This window comes from Mustela erminea, chromosome 1, assembly GCF_009829155.1.
Source record: "Mustela erminea isolate mMusErm1 chromosome 1, mMusErm1.Pri, whole genome shotgun sequence".
Classification (NCBI taxonomy): domain Eukaryota; kingdom Metazoa; phylum Chordata; class Mammalia; order Carnivora; family Mustelidae; genus Mustela; species Mustela erminea.
In genome coordinates this window covers 57,771,253-57,794,649 of record NC_045614.1, presented here as the reverse complement: position 1 = coordinate 57,794,649, position 23,397 = coordinate 57,771,253, and the positions used below count along the sequence as shown (strand labels likewise).

At 41.4% G+C, this 23,397-nt stretch overlaps 1 protein-coding gene and 1 pseudogene across 2 annotated transcripts in view; both read left to right on the top strand.

Annotated features, from left to right (window-relative positions):
- The window catches only part of RAB7A (RAB7A, member RAS oncogene family), a 72,232-nt gene that overhangs the window by 16,838 nt on the left and 31,997 nt on the right, over positions 1-23,397 (top strand). The gene's annotated exons all lie outside the window — the stretch shown is intronic.
- On the top strand, positions 7,165-8,535 carry LOC116585891 (annotated as a pseudogene).

Below are 23,397 nucleotides of genomic sequence, written 5' to 3'. Positions count from 1 at the left end.
GAGAGTTGTATCAAGGAAAGGAGAGAAGTGGACCCATTACCTTCCCAGTATGTTAATTTGGCAGAACCCGGAAGTAGGGCGTCTAGATTCTTGGCAGTGACTGATTGGAGGTGATAGATTTGAGAGGATGGTAGGCCTCAAAAATGAGGAGGAGAGATTGGGGCTGAATACAGTAAGAAAAATGGCGTGGTATACACTGCTACTCGGTGTGGCAGGCTTTGTTTTTTTTGGGTATGTGATTATTCAAGAGACGAGGTAGGAAGTACTGTGATGTGAATAAAGGCAGACATATTTGTGGTACTTCATTTTCATATTAACCACATTTCATTGTGATAATCTGTCCATATTTACATATTTGTGGGTTTTTTTTTTAATGATATTTGATAGAGATCACAAGTAGGCAGAGAGGCAGGCAGAGAGAGGAAGGGAAGCAGGTCCCCCGCTGAGGAGAGAGCCTGATGTGGGGCTCGATCCCAGGACCCTGGGAACATGACCTGAGCTGAAGGCAGAGACTTTAACCCACTGAGCCACCCAGGCACACCCATATTTACATATTTGAAAGGAAATAATAAAATATGAGGGACATTATTCTAGTTCAAAGGATTTACAACTAAAATAGCATAGGTAGAGTATGTGCAAGCCCCATCTAAGATGGTGACCGTGGCTCTAAAAGTAGGGACACCTATTTGACAGGTTTTGTGCAGATGGAGGCAGGCATCTTGTGCTTGCAAGCGCAGCAGAAACGGTGAAAGAGGAAACAGAGCTAACTGCTCCAAAAAAAATAAGATTGCTCGCTAAACAAAGATGCATGGGCAGTGTGGGCATGGTGTGGTACCCTTATTTGTATCCATTTCTGGTGATAACTGAATAGAAGTTCCAAACTTCCCCTATTGCTCCTAACCAATGATAATGTCATAGTGAAAACTCGTTCATATTCATAGCCATTGACAGATTAATTGTTGAGGTATTTTGGCTGTTTTTTTTTTTTTTTTAAAGATTTTATTTATTTATTTGACAGAGAGAAATCACAAGTAGATGGAGAGGCAGGCAGAGAGAGAGAGAGAGAGGGGAAGCAGGCTCCCTGCTGAGCAGAGAGCCTGATGCGGGACTCGATCCCAGGACCCTGAGATCATGACCTGAGCCGAAGGCAGCGGCTTAACCCACTGAGCCACCCAGGCGCCCCTATTTTGGCTGTTTTTGGAGGAAGACTGTGTTTGGGGGAAATTGCTGACCGTTAGAACCTTAATTTCCTAAACATTTTAACTCCCAGCGTATCCTGCTGATACAAATTTATTGCTTCAAAAAAGGCTTGTTTTAAAGATTTTATTTGAGAGAGAGAGAGAGCAGGGAGAGGAGCAGAGGGAGAGAGACAAACAGACTCTGTGGTGAGGTGGAGCCCCATGCATGGCCCAGTGTCATGACCTGAGCAGAAATCAAGAGTCAGATGCCCAGGGTGCCTGGGTGGCTCAGTTGGTAAAGGGTCTGCTTTCAGTTCAGGTCATGATTTCAGGGTCCTGGAATTGAGCCCTGCATTAGGCTTCCTGATGAGTGGGGAGCCTGCTTCTTCTTTCCCTCTCTCAGTCAAGTAAATAAATAAAAAAAACTTTAAAAAAAACAAAAACAGTTGGATGCCCAACTGATTGAGCTACCCAGGTACCCCCCAAAAAGCCATGTTTTAGAGAGAGAGGGTTTCTAGAGTGAGAACTAAGTACTTTACCTGTATGGAGCATTCTTTGTATCCTTTCTTATGTATGCTTCCAGAAAGTTGCCTCTATTAAGACAAAGGAAGCTAAATATTTTAGCAAATATTCAAGTCCCTAATGTGTTCTGAGCACAGAGTTCGAAGTATTAACTCCAGCTCTGAAGTATAACTTCAGAGCACCGGACAGTTGTACCCAGAATAAAAAGACTCCTAAAGTAAATTCTGTGTCATGCTCCCAGTCAGCTACCTCTCTCTTAATACTCACATACCACTTTTAGTATTTTGAACAGTACTTAAGCCCAGGAGCCACCAGTTTGGTATTTTCAATCTGTGCTATTAGATGATCTTTGTCTTTTGCCGCTTATCATTTCCTTTCCTGTGATGGTCTTCTGTAGTTGCAAGAGATTTAAGAAAGATGGTACATTTTTTAAAAAAGATTTTATTTATTTATATGCCAGAGAGAGAGAGCACAAGCAAGGAAAGCAGGCTTCCCAGTGAGTAGGGAGCCCAATGATCCCATGACCCTGGGACCGCAACCCGAGCCTAAGGCAGATGCCTAACTGACTGAGCCACCCAGGCACCTCAAGAAAGATGGTAACATTTAAGGAGAAAGACTCATCCTGATCCTTTACTAAAACTAGAAAACAAATCATACTTATATCCAAAAAATATGCATGCATTTTCTGCTGAGAGAATTAGCAGTGATTCAGAGGCTTGAATAAGTTTGGTCAGGGTGTGAAAATTGGACAAGTTCACTGATACTTAAATTAAAAGACTATAGACTACAGTGATGTCACACAAGATGACTGAGGGGGAAGCATTAGAAGTCAGTCCCTCTACAAAGTCAGCCACTGACCTGGAAAGAGTATTTTGGAATCAACTATCTTGGAACTGTGGAACCTGATTGGATGGAGATGTACTTCATGAAGGGATAGAGTGCTGATCTTTCCTAAGTGAGTGCTGTGCTAACAAATGAACAATTCCAGCTCTCAGCAAATAACAATCAGCAATCCCTGAGGAACAGGGGAGTGAGATTTCCAGGATACCACATTATAATACTCAGAAGGTTCATTTCTCAACAAGAAAAAAAAGTGAAGCATATGAAGAAACAGGAAAATGTACCCGTTCACAGGAAAAAAAGGAACTGGACAGAAGCCATCTCAGAGGAAGCTTAGACATTGGAATTAAAAATTAAAGCATTAAATTGGGGTGCCTGCATAGCTGACCATCCCAACTCTTGATTTTTGGCTCAGGTCATTATCCTGGGGTCGTGAGATAGAGCCCCATTTTGGGCTCCATACTCAGCGAGCAGTCTGCTTCTCTCTCCCTCTCCCCTGCTTGCCCTTGTGCGCTCTCTCTGTCTCTCTAAAATAAATAAGTAAATAACTCTTGTTTTAAAAAAAAGACTTTAGGGGCGCCTGGGTGGCTCAGTGGGTTAAAGCCTCTGCCTTCGGCTCAGGTCATGATCCCAGGGTCCTCTGCCCCGCAGGGAGCCTGCTTCCTCCCCTCTCTCTCTGCCTACTTGTGATCTCTGTCAAATAAATAAATAAAATCTTTTTAAAAACAAATAAATAAATAAGTAAATAAAAGACTTTAAATCCACTGTATTAAATTACTTGGCCAGAGGAAATCATGGACAAAGAACTAAAGGCAATTGAGAATATACAATGTCTACACAAAATGAGACCATCAAGAAAGAAATTATAAAAAGGGAACAAATTCTGGAGCAGAAAAAAAAGTACAGTAACTGAAATGAAAATTTTTTTTAAAGATTTATTCGTTTATTTTAGAGAGGGAGAGAGAATCTCAGGCAGACTCCCTGCTGAGCAGGGAGCCCAGTGCAGGGCTCAGTCTTACCTGAGATCATGACCTGAGCCCAAACCAAGAGTGACACTCAGCCAACTGAGCCACTGAAGTGCCCCAAAATGAAATTTAGAAGGGTTTGGCAGCAGATGTGAGCAGACAGAAGAAAAGATTGGCAAGCTGAAGACCATCAAAATTATTCAGCCTGAGGAACAGAAAGAAAGAAAGAATTACGAAAGATGACACAGCCTGAGAGATCAGCAGGACATCATCATCCATGCCAATACACTTCATAGGTGCTCCAGAGGTAGAATATTTAGAGAGGAACAAAACATTTGTGAAAATCAAATGGCCGAAAACTTCCAGAATTTAATGAATTTACACATCTAAGAAGCTTAATGAATTCCAAGGAGGATAAACTCAAGAAATCTATGCCAGGACACATTACAGTCAAATTGTAACTTGAATTTGCAAAGCAACAAGAACTTGAAAGCAAGAGAATCAACTTGTCATATATAAGGAATTCTAAAGATTTTCACACTTGATTGCTCATCAGAAATCATGGATGCCAGGGACACCTGGGTGGCTCAGTCATGTAGTGCCTGCCTTCAGTTCAGGTCATGATCCTGGGGTCCTGGGATCGAGACCTGTGTTGGGCTCCCTGCTCAGCAGGGAGTCTGCTTTTCTCTCTTCCTGTATCCCTCTCCCCACTTGAGTGCATGCGTGATTCTCTCTCTCTCAAGTAAATAATATCTTAAAATTACATTTATTATTACTACAGCAAGCCAGTGTAAAACTCATCCTAGTTCCCCAAATTTCCAACTGTGTGCTTTCCAAGTCCACAAGAGAATCACACTCCTTAGTATCTTGTATGGTGTGACTCATTCTAGCCAGTGAGCTGTAAGCCGACATGACGTGTCATCCTGGGCTGGAACATTTAACTGCAGGAGCAAGACCCCCCAGTAGTTTTCACTTCGCGGAGACACCCAGCAAAAGTCCATATCGTGAAAAAAAAAAAAAAAAAAAAAAGTCCATATCGTGGCTGCTCCTTAAGCTGAAGAAGGAATGATGCAGAGCCCTTGGAAAAAATTACATTAAAAATTCAACTAAATACAAAAAATATCAGTAAATGAAGAATTGAATAATGGGAAAATAGACATACGGAAAACAAATGGTATGTGGCAAAAGTAAATCTTTCCTTATCAGTAATAACCAAGTCCTCTTCCCCAAGCATCTCACACACACAGCCTGTACTACTTATATTGCTCCCGTCTGCAGCTGTTTTGTGCCTAGTCTCTGGCTGATCTGTACTGTGTTGTCAGGCTCGATGGAGTTCAGCGTCTTCTTTCTTTTCATCTAAAATTTGGGGAGTGCAAGTCAACCTCCCCATGGTCTTTGATTTGATTTCTGCCTTGGCCATCCACCGTGAGAGATTCAGTTGTCTTCACTATATTTTGTTTTCTGATTCTTGCTGGACAGCCTAAAACAGAAGTGTCTTAGAATAAAAAGGAGCCTGGCAGCCGTCTCTGTTGGCCCTGGTTGTGACAGGAGGGAGAGGTTTGGGTCATGCCATCAGGCTGCCTGGTTTGCAAAAGATTTCTTCTTACGGACACACATTGAGGACAGTTGGTTCCCTCTGGTGCTGTGCTCCTGCTGCTGGAGGTGGAGGAGGTCCCAGGGCCACTGGTAGGAGGCTGAGCTGGGAGGGTGGTCCTTGACAGACTAGGTGCAGGACTGGCAGGCGCCATGGGCTTCTACTCTGAGCTCTGGTACTCCTCTACCACTGATTTTCCGCCTTGCAGAGCCAGGTGGGAATAGCAGGCTTGCTGCACGTATTGTTTACTGCATTGTCAGACACCTGCTGAACCTGCTAGGTTGGGGGAAGAATGCAGTTATTAGGGTCAGCAGAAGGGGAGGAGGGACTTCCTATCATGGGGGTGGCCCTCCACCTTGGGTTTCTTGGCGTCACTGAGGTGGCCATCACACTCTGGTACTTTCAGTGCTGTTCCTGAGTCCTGGATCCCACCCATAGCCCATGTTCATCATGACCTTGGTCACCCTGGAAGTCCTTCTTGTCATGAGGCACTTTATGTGTAAAGATCTGAGTTTCTCCTTCTGGCCTTATTTATCCATGGATCCCTCATAATATTTTCTAACGTTCCTCTATTGCTGGAGTTGAGGGTCATAGTTTTCTTGAGGTTTTCACATTCAAGAGGTAAGGATATTGGAATATGGTATTGCCCCTTCAGGATCTGCTTTCATAGCTCTCATAAGTCCTCTCCCACAAAAGGCAGGGACACCAGTGACCATGGTGACAGAATGATTAGCATGTTTCACACATTCACCAGAGTGGGTGAAGGGGGGAGTGTGGGGCAGAGGGTGACTTTGGATCATTGTACTTTTGGCACAGGAAGGGTTCTGGGGTAGTATAAGGGAGGCTCTTAAAATAGGTTTTCTGCTTATGGCCGGTGGTGAACTCATTGCTCAGGCCAAAGTCTGCAGTTTTTACTATCAGTCGAGTGTCACAGAGCAGGTTCCTCTGCTTCAGGTCCCTGTGGATTATGCCCTACTGCACAGTGGCTACTAGCTGCTGGAATTTGCCTCTGGCTTCTTTGTCTGTCATGTGGCCATGGTCCACTGTAAACAACCAAACAGGTCTCCTCCACTAACCTACTCCCAGGCAAGGAATAGTGCTTCCTCAGTGTCAGTCACCTCCGCTTTACAATACTGGTGTGATTCAGGGTCTTTGTGCTGTGTGCTTCATAGAAAGTGCTTCATGGAAAAGTGCCTGGAAACTGGAGGAGCTCTGCTGACTCTCCTTAATGACCTTCACAGCCTCTGTCCCCATCAAGATGTGCTGGGCCAACTTCCACCATTGCAAAGTTACCCTGCCCAGTGGTCTCGTAATTGGAGCTCATAATTGTAGATATGGGTAATTAGTTACCAGAGATGGCTGCAAGGTCCTACTGCATGGTGATCTGCTAACCATTCTAAGTGGCAGTGCCAACTGTGCTAACAACACTAATACTAATGATGTAAAATAAAATTATGCTTACTAATTATGCTAATAAAATTAAAAAGTGGGAAAAGACAATGAAGAAAAATGAGAAAATAGAACCAAAAAGAAAAGGGAAAATAGAAAAAAAAATGGGAAAAACGAAAGAATGGAGAATGAAGAAAAAAGAAAACAAGATGGAAAGAAAAAAAAGGAGAAAACAACCTGTCAGGTACCAGAGTCCATCAGGTCACCAAAAACCAGCTTTCAGGGCTTTAATGACCAAAAACCTAGGCCCAGCCAGGGGCCCAGATAGCTGTTTGTAATTCATTGCAGTAATGGAGGGCAAGAAATGGACTAGTAATGCTGGGGATAATCTACAAGGGTTTTCTCACTTTTTGGTCTTAAGACTTCTTGCTCTTTTTTTAAGATTTGTTTATTTCTTAGAGAAAGTGGGAAGTGGGGGTGGGGAGAGAATCAGAAGCAGCCTCCCTGCTGAGCAGGGAGCCCTGTGCAGGGCTCAGTCTTACAACTCTGAGATCATGAAAGAGTCAGACACTTAACTGACTGAGCCACCCAGGCACCATGGTCCCCCTCCCCGGCCCCCCCCCCCCCCCCGCAAGGGACTCCAAGAGCTTTCTGTTTAGGTGGATTATTAGAAAGTAATATTTACTTTATAGAAAATTAAAATCTGTTGTGCTTCACTGGGCTTTTCCTTTCTAGATTGGAAATCTGTAATAATTTCTGGCTTTAACTACTTCACCGTTTACACTTAAAATACTCGTTTCCTTTTGCTTAAACTCTGGTCTCAAAATGATGATATGTCTGTTGGCATCACAGTATTGTAGGAAAGGGTTTTGTCGCATACAACACAATAAGGTACATTATTAACATCTGTAAAGCTGATGGATAATGACAAATAAAATAGCTGTAGAGTACACACAAAAGGAAATGAGAAGGGACTTAAAATGTTTTACTACCAAAAAAAAATCAGCTGAACACAAAAGAAGATAGTGGTGCAGAATAACAAAAAAGCTGTAAGGCTTACAGAACACGGACACCAAAATGACAGAATTAAGTCCTTCCTTAACAGTAGTTTCTATAAATATAAATGCATTAAACTCCAAAAAGACAGATTGGCAGATTGGCTAGAAAAACCTGATCCAATTATTTATTTACAAGAGACTCAGTTTAGATCCAAAGACACAAAAAATTTGAATATGAAAGAGTGGGAAAAGAGAATTCTCATAAATAGTAACCAAAAGAGAGCTGGCTGGGATGGCTGTACTGAGATGAGTCAAGATAGATTTTAAGTTGGAAAAATTTGCAAAGGACAAAGAAGAACATAAAAGGTTCAGTACAGCAAGAAGATAAAATAGTGGTAAACATTTACACATGTAATGACAGGTCAGGAAATTATATGAAGCAGCCCTTCCCTTTTCTGGCCATCGCTGAAGTGCCCTTGGCCAACATGAAGTTTAATCCCTTTGTGACTTCTGACCAGAGCAAAAACTGTAAACAGCATTTCAGTGCACCATCCCACATTCGCAGGAAGATCATGTCTTTCCCTCTTTCCAAAGAGCTGAGATGGAAGTAAAAGGTTCGATCTGTGCCCATCCGAAAGGGTGATGGAGTGCAGGTTGTGTGAGGACACTACAAAGGTCAGCAAATTGGCAAATTATCCCAGGTTTGCAGGAAGAGACATGTCCTCTACATTGAACCAGTACAGCAAGAGAAGGCGGATGGCCCAACTGTCTGTGTGGGCGTTCACTCTAGCAAGGTGGTTATCACTAGACTAAAACTGGACAAAGACCGCCAAAAAGCCCTTGAACACAAAGCCAGATTTTGCCAAGTAGGAAAGGAAAAGGGCATATATAAGGAAGAAACAATTGAGAAGATGCAGGAGTAGAATAATCATATATGCAACTTTAAATAAAAACTGCTAAGTTTCGCCTGGGTAGCTGAATCTGTTAAGTGTCTGCCTCTCACTGGGGTCATGATCCCAGGGTCCTGGGATTGAGCCCCACATTGGGCTGCTTCTGCGGCTCCCTCTGCAGCTCCCCTTGCTTATGCGCGCTCTCTCTGTCAAATAAATAAAATCTTTAAAAACAGTTAAAATGAAAAAAAAAAAAACAGTTAAAATGAAAAAAAATTCTATGAAGCAAAAATTGACAGAACTGATGGAAGAAGTAGATAATTTTACAATGATATTCAAGAGTGGGTAGACCCAGAGAACAGAAGTGAGGAAATAGAGAACTTCAATAACAATAACCCAGCCAGATCTAAGGGACACACACAGGACTCCACCCAGAAACAGCACATGCGTTCTTCTCAAGTGCACATGGGACCTTCTGTGGGACGCACCTGCTCTTAGGCCACAGTGTAAGTCTTGGTAGCAAGATAGATATCATACAAATTTCTTTTTGGACCATAGTGAAATGAAGTTAGAAATCAGTAACAGGAGGAAAACTGGAAAATTCACAGATTTGCAGATGTTAAACAACACGCTCTTAAAGAACCAGTGGAGTGGGCCAAAGATGAAATCACAAGGGAAATTTTTAAATACTTAGAGATGAATAAAATGAAAACACAATATACTAAAACTTATGGGACACAGTAAAGCAGTGCTAAGGGAGGAATTCAGAGCGATAAATGCTAACATTGGGGGGAAAAAAGAAACCTCTCTTTGAAGATTTTATTTATGTATTTGAGAGGGAGCAGACACAAGTAGGGGGTGGGGAGGGCAGAAGGGGAGGAGAGGGAGGGAATCTCAAGTACACCCCGGTCTGAGCACAGTCCCAGCTGGAATTGACTTAAAAAAAAAACAAAAAAACAAAAAAAACTCGCGTTTCTAAAATCGGGAATGAACTTTATTGGGAATTTACTACCTATTCTACAGGGGGTAAAAAAGGATTATGAGAGTCCTGGGGCGCCTGGGTGGCTCGGTGGGTTAAAGCCTCTGCCTTTGGCTCAGGTCATGGTCCCAGGGTCCTGGGATCGCGCCCCACATCGGGCTCTCTGCTCAGCGGGGAGCCTGCTTCCTCCTCTCTCTCTGCCTGCCTCTCTGCCTCCTTGTGATCTCTGTCAAACAAATAAATAAAATCTTAAAAAAAAAAAAAAAAGATTGAGAGTCCTGTGAACACTTGTACAACAACAGATTTTTATAACCTGGAAAAAATTAATAAGTTCCTGGAAACACAGACTACCAAAACCAACTCAATAAAAATCGTACTTATTGTCAAGTAAGGAGATCAAATCGAATACCTGAAATCTACTGGTAAAATGGCTTGGACCTGATGTCTTCACTAGTGAATGCTAACTAACTAACTAACATTTAAAGAACTAACTGGTCCTCTCATTTTTCCCAGAAATCAAAGAGGGGAGGAACACTTATTAAATCATTCTATGAGCCAACATTGCTCTGATAACCAAGGCCAAGCAAATGCTACAAAAATTAAACTACAGGTCAGTAGCCCTTAAAAATACAATGATTTGAGAATCTTGAATAAAATACCAGCAAATCAAATTAAGCAGTCCTTTAAAAGGATTATACACACCACGAGCAAGTGGGATTTGTTCCTGGAATGCTAGGATGATTGCACATTGAAAAAGTGATCAATATAGTACACATTTATAGAATGAAAGGAACAAAAAAAATCCACACATGATCATGTCAACTGATCCAGAAAAAGCCTTTGATGAAGTTCAGCAGCCTTTCGTGACTCGAAACACTAGGAATAGAGCACTGTTACTTCAGCATGATAAAAGCCATATACGAAAAGCACCCAGTGAACATCATAGTGGTAAAAGACTGATATGATAGTGCTTCCTCTGATTTAGTTCAGGGACAAGGCAGGAATGCCCACTGCCGCTGCTTCTATTCATAACTGTACTGGAAGTTCTAACCAGAGCAGTTTGGCAAGGAAAAGAGAGAAAAGACATCCAAATGGGAAAAGAAAGAGTAGATGCAGATGACGTGATCTTATATATGTAGAATATCTAAAGATTTCATACTGAAAAATGAAAATAAAAACCTGTGACAGCACTACTAAACTAATTCAGCAAAGTTGCAGGAGAGAAGGTGAACACGCAAAAACCAGTTGCATTTCTGTATACTTACAATGAACCTAGCCAAAGAGGAAACCAGAAAAACAGTTCCACTTACGATAGCATCAAAAAAAGCAAAATCAGCTTGGTAGGAAAGACTATACTATCTGATTTCACTCATATATGGGATCTAGGAAATAAAACAAATGAGCAAAGGCCAAAAAAAAAAAAAAAAGACACAAACCAAGAAACAGACTGTTAACTCTAGAGAACACACTCATGGTCACCTCTGGTGACCATGGGGTGTTGGGTGAAATTGATGATGGGGATTGAGGGGTGCACTTAGGATGAGCACCTGGTGATGTATGCAAGTGTTGAGTCACTATATAGTACATCTGAAGCTAATATAACACTGCATGTTAACTCTACTGGAATTTTTTTTAAAAACTGAGTTTAAAAAATTAACTCAGTGTATGAAAGACCTGTAAACTGAGAACTATAAAACTGCTGGAAAAAATTAAAGAAGATATAAAAAGATAGACATGTCACGTTTTTGGCTTAGAAAACTTAATTTTATTAGGATGACAATACTACCCAAAGCCATTTACATATTTGGTGCAATAAAATTTCAGTGACTGTTTTTTGCAGAAATAGAAAAACGCATCCTAAAATTCAGCTAGAAAATCATGGGACTCTGAATAGTGAAAACACTGTTGAAAGCTCAAAACAAAGTTGAAGTTTCCCACTTCATGATTTCAAAACTTACTACAAAACTACAGTAATCAAAATGTTGTGGTACTGGCATAAGGGAACGTGTAGATCAGTGGAATACAGAGCCCAGAAATTGACCTTCATATACAGGGTCAGTTGAACTTGCACAGGGGTGCTGAGTCCATTTAGTGGTAAAAGGACAGTGTCTTCAACAAATGGTAGTGGTCCTGGGAAACTCTACCTGCAAAAGAGTAAGCTTGACCCTTATCTATTAACCATGTACAAAAATTAGATCAAACCAAAGGATTTAAGAGTTAAAACTATAAAATTCTTGAAAGAAAATACAGGGTAAAAATTATGACATTGGATTTGACAGTGATTTTGTGGCTATGACCCTGAAAGCACAGGCAGTGACAGGAAAAACAGGTAAATTGGACTTCATCAAAATTAAAAACTCTAAGGACACTATTAAGAGAGTAAAAAGACAATCAGAATAAGAGAAAGTACATGTAAATCATATCTGATAAGGAATTAGTATTCAGAATATGTAAGAACTACAACTCAAGAACATAAAACTCAATTTAAAATGGCACAAGACCTGGATGGACATTTCTTCAAAGAAGGTATGCAAATGGATAATTCACACAACAAAAATGCAGGTCACTCGTCATTAGGGAAATACAAATCAAACCAACAATGAGATACCACTTCACGCTGATTGTTATTTAAAAGACGGCTGGGGAGGGGAGGGCACCTGGGTGGCTCAGTCAGTTAAGCCTTACTTAGTGTCTTTGTCTGCCTCTGGCTCAAATCATGATCCCGGGGTTCTGGGGTTGAGCCCTGAGGAGTCTGCTTTTCCCTCTGCCACTGCCCCTGCTTGTGCTTTTTCCTGCGCTTTCTTTCTGTCAGATAAATTAATTTAAAAAACGTGTGTTGGGCAGGACCTGGAAAATTGGAACCCTTGTGTATTGCTGTTAAGTTGAAACAGTGCTGGTGCTATGGAAAGCAGTTTGGTTGTTCCTTAAAAATGTAAACTGAGTTATTGTATGTCTTGGGAAACTCACTTTTAGGTACACACCCAAAAGATTTGAAAACCGGGTATCAGAACAGATACTGATACACTGTTGTTCATGACAGAATGAGAGTCAAAAAGTAGAAGCGACCCACATCAGCAGATAAAAAAATAAGCAAAATACAGTATATGTTAACTAACTCGAATTTAAATAAAATTAATAAAAAAGGTTAAGCAAGATGTGGTATTATTTACATGCAATGGCATGGTAGTCACTGTAGGAAGGAAGTTCTGATGCATGCCATGTGTTGAACCTGGGAAACACCATGCTGAGGTGCACCGTAGATGAGGACAGATACTTGGTAATCCCACTTCCATGGGCTGTTTAGAAAAGGACAATTCATAGAAAGTAGAGTAGAGATTATTAAGGGCTAGAGGAGCGGGACCTCGGTTGTTATTGCTTAATTTGTATGGAGTTTCTGTTTGCTGTGATGAAAAAGTTCTGGAAATAGATGGTGATGTTGCCATCACCACAACACCGCAGTATGATGTTCTTACAGATGAGGAAATTAAGATCAGTACCTTTTCTTCATCCAAACTCTTCCCCTCAAATCCAGACTGCATCTTAATGGACAGATCTCTGACCTTGAAATGTGATTCATAAATCATGTATTTATTACCACCTCATAATGTGCTCAGCCCTGCAGTGTCATGTGGTGGGGAAGCATGTGGAGTTACGGAATATGAAATGTCCATCCTTTTTCCTTGTTTTCATGGTAGTGTTGTGTTTCCACCTTGAATTAGTACTTCGTAATGACGTCTCTAAAATGTTGTCCGAGCAAGCTGTGCATTGGTGATCCAGTTGGGCAGGTGGATCTTTATTTTGCCAAAATCTTAACTAGCACAGTTTCAGTCCTGTTAAACCTTCCTTTCAGTAACTTTTGAAAGAGAAGCAAAGTGTTGTGAAACTTCGGACATTTCTGTTCTTTAGCATTTCCTTTTCAGCCTGAAGAGCTAGGCCTTGTGCTTAAACATTACAGTTCTGCATTTTTTTACCTGAAACCTCAAGTGGCTGAGCTTCTGTTAGCTTTTCATATCTAGCCCTGGCCGGCTGCTTACTTTCACGTGGCAGCTTGATTGGGGCAGGGATGCCCAGTTACTTGGTTAAAACATTCCTCTGGATGTATCTGTGAGGGTCTTTCTGGAAGAGATTAACACTTGAATCTGTAGACTATGCAGAGCAGATTGCCCTTGTCCAGTTGTGAAGAGTCTGAGTAAAGCAAAAAGCTTGAACAAGAGAGAATTCACCTCTGTCTGAAGGTTTTCTCCTACTGTGAAACTCAGACTAGATCTTAGACCATTGGCTGTCCTAGTTGTCAGGCCCTTAGACTGCAGATCTTGGGACTTCTTGGTCTCCATAATTGTGTGAGCTACTTACATGTAATAAATGTCACATATATAAACTTTATATATGTGTGTGTATATATACACACACACACACACATATATATATACTTTATATGTGCGTGTGTGTGTATATATATATATATATAATTCTGTATGTATTTATGTGATCTTATACATTGTTACATAGGTAAATCTTGTATGTATGAAGTTTATATTTAACAGCATATTTTAAATCTCCCTTGAAGGTAATTGGCAAACTGTGAGCTTATATATGGTCCCAGCAGAGCCATTAGGTTCTCTTCCTCCATCTTGGTGGTTCTGTTGGTTCTGTTTTCTTTGGAAACCCTGACTAATAAATTTGGCATTAATAATAGAGTCATTCTTTCCTAAAGACAGGTCCCAGAGCATCTTTATACTGATCCTTCATATACCTCTGTTTCTCAGATTCTTTTTTTTTTTTTTTTTTTTTAAGATTTTATTTATTTATTTGACAAAGAAAGAGCAAGCACAAGCAGGGGGAGCAGCAGAGGGCAAAGGAGAAGCAGGCTCCCCACTGAGCAGGGAGCCCTAGAGGGAGCTCCATCCCAGGACCCTGGGATCACGACCTGAGCAGAAGGCAGACATTTAACTGACTGAACCACCCAGGCATGTTTCTCAGATACAGCTTATAATTCAGAGAACTAGTGTCTGGTTTGTGAACAGCTGGGTGACTCTGAAAGTCCGTTGTCACCTAGCCAACAGGCTTTTGATGGTTAAGCCTTTGAGTAAAAGTGAGGAAGTTCATTCAGCAACTGTAGCAGAAGTGAGATGTAGAAATGAAAGGATGGGTTGCTTTTGGGTGAGTGAGAACTGCAGGAGAACACTTATTCTTGAGGTTAATGAACTCAAAAATGTTTTGGACTAGTGGCAACTGAAATATTTCTAAATCCAATCTTCTTTTTAGAGGGGGTGGCAAGGCAAAATCGTGTCATTTCCTACAGTCAGTCCTATATTGACTTCAGGTAAATTGTGTATCTCTGTAAAGTGTTTCATTGTTTACGAAGCTGCTTTACTGATTTGCACATGGAATCCTCCCTACAACCTGAAGAGGTGGCTAGGAAGTCTCTCTTACATGCCAGGAAGAAAGTTGAATTGTAGCTGTGAGAATTTGTTTATAAAGCTAAAAGAGGTTAAAATGGTAAATTTTATATTATTTATATTTTGCCACAGTAAATCATAATATGAATTATTATTTATAATATAATTATAATACACTATTATATAATAAATTATTATTAACTTATTAATATAAATTATAATACAGTAAGAATGCTTTCTATAACTTTGTTAGTAAATTTAAAAACCTCTGGGGTGAGGATACTTCTGGCAGTATTGAACTAAAAAGGATGTTCATTTTGTTCTGGGCTACAGGTAGGTTTTGTTGTATGAAGATTAAAGATGAAAAAGGGTAAGGAGCAAAAGTGGAAACTTCAAGGTTTCTGCTCACCTTTCCCCAAGAATTACAATGTTTACCAGTATTCATATCTTTTCAGGCCCTTCTGCCCCAACACAATAAACTAAGCAAATGATGTTATGTATTCTTTATTACAAACTTTTCCCACACTTCTTAGCTTTCTAAAGTCTTACCACCCTGCAGCCCTCTAAAACAAAAAAACAGGAGGGACTTATATAATGACGTGGAGGATTACTTAAATCTGAATTAGTAGTCAGGGCTGGTTAAGCACACCTTGAAGTACTTCAGAAGGTTTTGTTTGAAGCATTTCTGCATATTGAGGTTCCCTGGCAGGTCTACCAGCCCCTGGTAAAGTTGGGGAATCCTGGGGATTCAGTATCAGAAACTCTTTTTTTTTTTTTTTAAGATTTTTTATTTTTATTTATTTGACAGAGATCACAAGTAGGCAGAGAGGCAGGCAGAGAGAGAGAGAGAGAGAGAGGAGGAAGCAGGCTCCCTGCTGAGCAGAGAGCCCGGTGCGGGACTCGATCCCAGGGCCCTGAGATCATGACCTGAGCCGAAGGCAGCGGCTCAACCCACTGAGCCACCCAGGCGCCCTAGTATCAGAAACTCTTTAACCAGATTGTAATCTGACCAGAGAGCATGTCCTAACAGCACTGCTTCAGGAAGCGTCCCTTCCTCTAATGTGGAGTAGCCATCTCTTTTTAAAATGTTCTGTTATGAAAAAATTCAAGTAAATAGAATCATAAAATACATGAACACACACAACCTCCTACCTAATTTCAGCAGTTGACCCTTGAACAGTGCAGGGTTTAAGGGTACCAACCCCCCTTGTGGTTGAATTCTAGTATGACTTCTGACTCTCCAAAAACTTAAGTACTGATAGACTACTATTGACCAGAAGGCTCACCAATAAGCAGTCGATTAACACTTGTATGTTAAATATATACTGTGCTGTATACAGTATTTTTATAATAATGTAAGCTAGGGAAAAGAATATGTTAAGAGAATAATGAGAGAAAATACATATAAGTACCATACTGTAAAAAGTCCACATATTAGTGGACCCACACAGTTCAGACCCGTGTTGTTCAAGGGTCAACTCTATTTGCTCCCTATCTGTTCTTTTGGTTGAACTAAAACAAAGTAAATTAGAGGGGCACCTAGGTGGTTCAGTCAGTTAAGCATCTGCCTTCTGCCCACATTGGGCTCCCTGCTCAGCAGGGATTCTCCTTCTCCCTGTGCCCCTGCTCATGCCCCCCCCCAAATAAATAAAACCTTTAAAAAAGAAACAAAGTATATTAGATATTATCATGACACTTCACCCCTAAATGCTCAGGTCTTTTCATCTAGATGTGGTCCCTTCCCCCCCTTCCTTTTATGTCATTACCTTTAACTTTGAAAAGATCAAGCCAGTTGTTTTTTTCTTTTTAAAGATTTTATTTATTTAATTGACAGAGACAGCTAGAGAGGGAACACAAGCAGGGGGAGTGGGCGAGGAAGAAGCAGGCTCTCCAATAAGCGGGGAGCCCAATGCGGGGCTTGATGCCAGGACCCTGGGATCATGACCTGAGCCAAAGGCAGACGTTCAACAGACTGAGCCACCCAGGTGCCCCCAAACCAGTTGTCTTAACAATGTTCCACGCTCTGGGTTTGGCTGGTTGCATCCTTTGATACTTAATGTGCACCACTAGCCCTGCTATTTCTTGTGCACTGGAAGTTAGATCTAAAAACTTGGGTAAATTTAGGTTATATGTTTTTGATGAGACTATTTCATAATGTCTGATTGTCCCACTATTAGTGAAGGTAAATTTAATCACTATATTAAGATGGTGACAGCTTTGTATGTGTCCTTTGCAGCCTCTTGTGATTAGGAAGTGATCTCTTGAGGTGCTGTTTTGGTGACATGTAGATCTTTAGTTTCCCATCCACCTTTCACCTGGGGCATTAGCATCATTGATGACCTTGACCTGAATCTTTCATTTTCATTAAGGAATGCAAAATGATTTTTTTTTATTTCAGTCATTCCTTCTTTATTCCTCTTTTTTCTTCTCTCTTTGTCTTTTTTTTAAGTAGACTCTACGCCCAGTGCAGGGCTTGAACTCAGTGACCCTGAGATCATGACCTGAGCTGAAATCAGGAGTCAGACATGCAACTGACTGAGCCACCCAGGGACCCCTAAGAACTTAGCTGTTAAACAGCTATATAAACATTTCTTACATACCAAGGCTGCCGTTTTCAAATGTCTGTATTCAGTGGAGCACATCAGTATTGATGTTAATTTTTTGCTTGTTTAGGTAGAGAGACCAAGTGATGACAGATTTGTTCAGTTTAGGAGGCTTTTTTTTTTTTTTTTTTTTTTTAAATATTCCATTTAGGGACGCCTGGGTGGCTCAGTTGGTTGGAAAACTGCCTTCGGCTCAGGTCATGATCCCGGAGTCCAGGGATCGAGTCCCGCATAGGGCTCCCAGCTCCACGGGGCGTCTGCTTCTCTCTCTGACCTTCTCCTCGCTCATGTTCTCTCTCACTGTCTCTCTCTCAAATAAATAAATAAAATCTTTAAAAAAAAAAAAAAAGATTCCATTTATTTATTTGACAGAGAGGTCACAAGTAGGCAGAGAGACAGGCGGGGTGGGGGGAGAGAGCCTGATGCGGGGTTTGATCCCAGGACCCTGAGATCATGACCGGAACCAGAGGCAGAGGCCCAACCCACTGAGCCACCCAGGTGCCCCAGGAGGCCTTGTTTTTTGAGGTGGGTTAGGGAGGGTGGGTGGGAGAAAGAGGCAGGAAGGCCCTTCCGGTTGGAAGCAGTGTCCCTGGCAGAGTCAGAAGTGGAAGAGTCTAGAGCACTGGAAGGGGACTGAGTTAGGCAAAATGAGAAAGTTGTGGCTAAGAGAGCTGTTTCTTTCTGGGGATGGGAACAGTGTGTGCAGTCCAGACTGTCTCGGCACTACTCATCACTCACGTGGACTGGCTGGAAAGAATTACCAGAAGGATACTGGAGAGAATCTTAGGGGATTCATTTCCAGCCCAGCTTAATGGGAGGGAAGGTTGTCATCTCTGTGGAACGCCTCATGGGTTCTCATCTCTCCCTTTTTGATTTCTTCAGGTTCCCCAAGGGTCCAGTGATTATACTTACTCAGAGCTTGTCTCTGTTCATTACCAAATGCTCTACACAGTTAGGTGGTTTCCTCTTTCTTGACTACTGTGAATAATGACACTGTGAACATTTGTGTGCAGGTTTTTTTGGGGATGTATGTTTCGTTTCATTTCTCTTGGGTTTGTCTCCAGAAATGGAATTGCTGGGTCATAGGGTGACTCTCTGTTTAACTTTCTGAGGGACTGCCAGCCTTGTGCAGGGTGGCCGCACCGGTTCACCTTCGCCCAACAGCGTGTGGGGTCCTGTGTCTCTGCATTGCCCATCAGCACTCGTTAGTGCCTGTCCTTTTGATTATAGTCATCCTAGTGGGTATTCTCTTCCATCAGTTGTTTACCTCTAGTCTTCTCAGGAATTGCTGGGTTTGGGTCATGGTGCAGCAGAGATGCTCCTTGTAGGTGCTGGGGCGGGGGAAGTACAGAGAGGCAGGTTACGGTAGAAGGAGAAGTCGGATGTGGTAAGCAAATAGACCAAAAGGGAGCTGGGGCCAAGCCTGGCAGGGCTGGAAGAGTTAGCCCAAGGAGCTCTGACTGTGGTAGCGAACACCGTGTATTTATAGCAAAGCAAGCTAACTAGAGCAGAGCAGCTCTGAGGCTGAGGAAATAGTCAGGAAGTAATGAGGATTCAAACTGGAGTTGTGCAAATGAAAAGAAGAGGTTGGGGAAGATTAGTTATGGGTAGGACTAGATCAGATGTAATGCTTAGGGTAGAGGAACATGGAAATAGTTTTGAGTCTGAGAACAGGAGAGAATGTTCCCTTTGGACAGATTTGGGTGGGTGGAAGGTTTCTGTATGTAATGTGACTCTTAACTGCTAACAGAACACGTGACAAATGTGTGTGCTGCAGAAAATTAAGAAACGCCTTTACTGGAGCCCAGATTTGACATCCTGAATGAAGTGGGAAGTGTCACAAGGTCACTGCTTCTTCCGTGTCATCCCCTCAAATATCTGCAGATAACCTCTGATCACCTTCCTCTTTTTTTTTTTTTTAAAGGTTTTATTTATTTATTTATTTGACAGAGATCACAAGTAGGCAGAGAGAGAGGAGGAAGCAGGCTCCTCACGCAGCAGAGAGCCCAATGCAGGGCTTGATCCCAGGACCCTGGGATCATGACCTGAGCCTGAGGCAGAGGCTTCAACCCACTGAGCCCCCGCCTTCTCTTTTTTATAGAACAGCTTAATTGAGGTATAATTGCCATATAATAAACTGTACATGTTTACACTATACATGTTGAGTTTTGATTTATGCGTCTGTCTCTGAAACTGTCACCCCAATCAAATGATCAATCCATTATCCCAAAAGTCTCCTAAGCCCCTTTATAAATCCTCCCTCCTGCCTACTGCCCCTTCCTTACCCATTCCCGGACAACCACTGACTTGCTTTCTAGTTTACATTTTCTGGTATTTCATTTAAGTGGAATCTGCATTTATACATTATGTATATGCACGTACAGTAGATGTACTTTTAGGGGAGAGGTGTCTGGCTTCTTTTACTCAACATCATTTTGAGTTCCGTCCATGTTAAATGTCAATAGTTCATTCCTTTTTGTAGCTGAATCTTACTCCTTTATAAAGGTGGGTCACAGTTTATTCTCCAAGTGATGAACATTTGCTTCCAGTTTTTGACTGTTACATATAACCCTGCTGTGAACATTTGTGTACAAATCTTTGTCTGGACATATGCCTTAATGGTAGATACTTAGGAGGGGAATCGTTGTCATTCCTTCAAGGTTCATTTTAGCACTTTTTAAAAAAAGATTTTATTTTTATTTTATTTTATTACAAGCAGGGGGAGTGGCTGGCAGAGGAGAAGCAGGCTCCTGCTGAGTAGAGAGAGCCCAATGTGGGACTTAGTCCCAGGACCCTGGGATCATGACTTGAGCCAAAGCAGATGCTTAACTGACTGAGCCACCCAGGTGTCCCATATTTTAGTGCTTTTTAGTATATTCACAGGATTGTGCAACCGACATAACTCTTTCATTCCAGAACATATCTTCATCACCCCAAAATGTATCTTTAATTCTTAAAATGTTTTTTCTGTCTTACATACCCACCAGCAATATTATTCCACATCTTCCAGTTCCATATCTTCACCAGTAGTTCGTATGGTCATAAAATTTTTTTTTAACCAGGGGCACCTGGGTGGCTCAGTGGGTTAAGCCTCTGCCTTCAGCTCAGGTCATGATCTCAGGGTCCTGGGATCGAGCCCCATCGGGCTCTCTGCTCAACCGGGAGCCTTCTTCCTGCCCTCTCTCTCTCTCTCTCTCTCTTTCTGCCTCTCTGGCTGCTTGTGATCTCTGTCAAATAAATAAACAAAATCTTTTTTTAAAAAATATTTTTTTAGCCGTTCAGGCATGTTGATAGTTTTATCTCATGGGATCTTTGGTGAACTATCTGGTTACTCTTTAGCTTATTTATTGAGTTGGTTGTTTTCTTACTGAGTTTTAGAGTTCTCAGTCTGTTGTCGGATACGTGGTTTGCACATATTTTCTCCATCTTTGTCTTCTCACTGTATTAACAGCATCTTTTGAAGAGCAGAAGTTCTTAATCCTGATGAAGTTCAGTCTGTCAGTCCTTCTACATGTTGTGCTTTTGGTGTGATACCTAGGAAATCTGCTTAGCCCACATTTCTGACAACCTTGAAATAGGACTAAATTTTAAACTAAGCTCAGGGTCTCTGTTAGATACCCAGGGGGCATTTACATTTATCATCTGTGTCCTTCACCAGATACACTGGAGAGTCAGAAATTGTAGGGGTCATAAATAAGCCAGTTATCAGTCAGTTGCCCAGTCATCTGTCCGTTATGTGAGCATGCCTGTACTTAGCCAGCTCTAAAATGATGGGGGTTTCCTCACCCCCATCTGTCTCCCATATTTCCTGACCTGGCTCTTTCTGCTGTCAAATGAATGCCATAAGAAAGAATCAGTGTTAACTTAAGAAAAATAAAATTTGGAAGACAAATCCTCTATCCTTCTCTTCCTAAAAAATCCAAGTACACATTACTTTTTTTTTTTTTTTTTTTTTAACATAAGGCAGATAATTACACGGCTCCTCTTTTCCATGAAAAATTTGAGAACTTTGTGATTTTAAGGAGTTTCCTGAGCCTGGGCTTTCTTCCCTCTGGAGTCTCTCATCTCTGGGTGTGGCTGGACTCCCTTTGTAAAAGGTAGTTACAGAGTTCATTAGAAAGGATATGTTTTAATTTTAAGTTCTGTATTTGGAAAATTTCCTCAGTTGTGGGGCTCATCTCAACACAAAGAGTGAAGACTAAAATATGTTCTGTAATTGCATTGGTTGAAGAATTGAACTGAAGAATGTTGTACTGGGTGAATAAGGGACTTACTCCATTTTACCAGGAACCAGTAATAGCTCCAGAAATTGAAGAGGTGGGGAGATACTGGGCCTGATAGTAATGAGCTGTCAGTCATTGGTGTCTCTGGTTCCTTTATATCTTCATTCTCATTCTTCACAGAAGCACGGAAAGATAAAACTATCCACTTTTTACAGATTTAGGAATTTACTATAAAAGGCCCAAGGAGGACAGATTATTTACCTCAACTTGCCCAACTAGTAAGTTTCAAAGCCCTGATTTGAACTAGAGCTTCTCGGGTCTTCTTGGGTCCCAAAGCCCTTGGTTTGTCTGTTGTCCCAGTTTGTCTTGCATCTGAATACGGAGCAGATCTGAGCTGCTTTTGGAGAATAGTATTGAGAACACTCCTGAAGTCATAGCATTCCGACCGACCTTTGTATGACAGCTTTGGAGTATTAGGAATCTCAACACTCTCCCCATTCTCTTCTTACGAGTATTGCTTTTTGCCTCTGAAGATAAACCAAACACACTTAAAACTTCGTTAGAAATGTTAGCTGTTAAGATTATGGTAGTTCTCAAGAAAAGGTAAGATCATACTGTCATTTAAATACGAAATGAATACATGTCAAAGATTTTATCTCATTAATTGAGAAAATGGGGAAAATGTTACAACCAAAGGAATACAAAGAACAGACATTAAGTGTAGGTCAGTAGAGTTGAAAGGAATATGCACATGAGCACAAAACTGGCTCTTGCCCAGGGGAAATAGAATTCTCCAGCTAGAATTCATTTGCGTATCCATAGACAGGGGTTCTCCAGGACCTGTAGTTGGGTCACCAGCAGGGGAGGGCTGGAGTCAGCACAAAAGAAAGTGCTCTAGATTTAGAGTCTAAATAATGCATAGTTTCCCACTAGAGACATCCCATGCTGCTTTTAATTTCAGATTTGCTTACAGAATGTGAAAATCTGTAGTACTGTTTTACTTCTTTTCTTCCACATTCAACTTTTTGAATGCTTGTTTAAAAATGGTTTGGGTAGTAAGGCTTTTCTGAATTTAAATCCCAGTGATTGCATATTAGGCTTAATCTGTTCATGTATTTTGGAGACATCATATGAAGTATTCTTTTTTTTTTTTAAAGATTTTATGTATTTGAGAGAGAGAGTCAGAGAGAGCACACAAGGGGAGGGGCAGAGGCAGAAGCAGCAGGGAGGCCAGTGCGGGTGCGATCCCAGGACACGGAGCCGAGGAGCCGAATGCGGATGCTTAACCAACTGAGCCATCGAGGCGCCCCTTAAAGCTAATGTACTTAAAAGCATTTTCTACTTTGAGTATCTCTTCTGAGGATGACAGCCACTGAGCTTCAGCCCTTCAGATAAGTTCTCAGACTTGCGGTATTCCTGCATTCCTAGTATCTGACTTGAAGAAAGAATCAAGGGTTTAAAAGTCTGTAGAACCATACACATTGGGTAAGAGTTTGCTGCTCTGACTTGTATTTCCCCTAGGGGTAACTTCCCCACCCTCCTTCTAATATCAGAGAGAGAGAGAAATGCTATATAGCCACAGTTTCTGATTCCTTTGATCTGTTAAAAAGAAAATTCAGCTGAGTAAGTTTTCAAGATCTTCCTGGCTTTATTCAAGAAGCCATGAATAAGGCAGCGTCCCATCTAGCAAAGAAGGGAATTCCAAGGAGCTGTACAAAATAAAAAGACTTCTTTAGGCAGTAGAGAGTGGGACAGGGAAGTTACACTAGTAATAAGTGGATTGGTTGTGAGGAGATCTCCTATGGGCTACAGCTGGG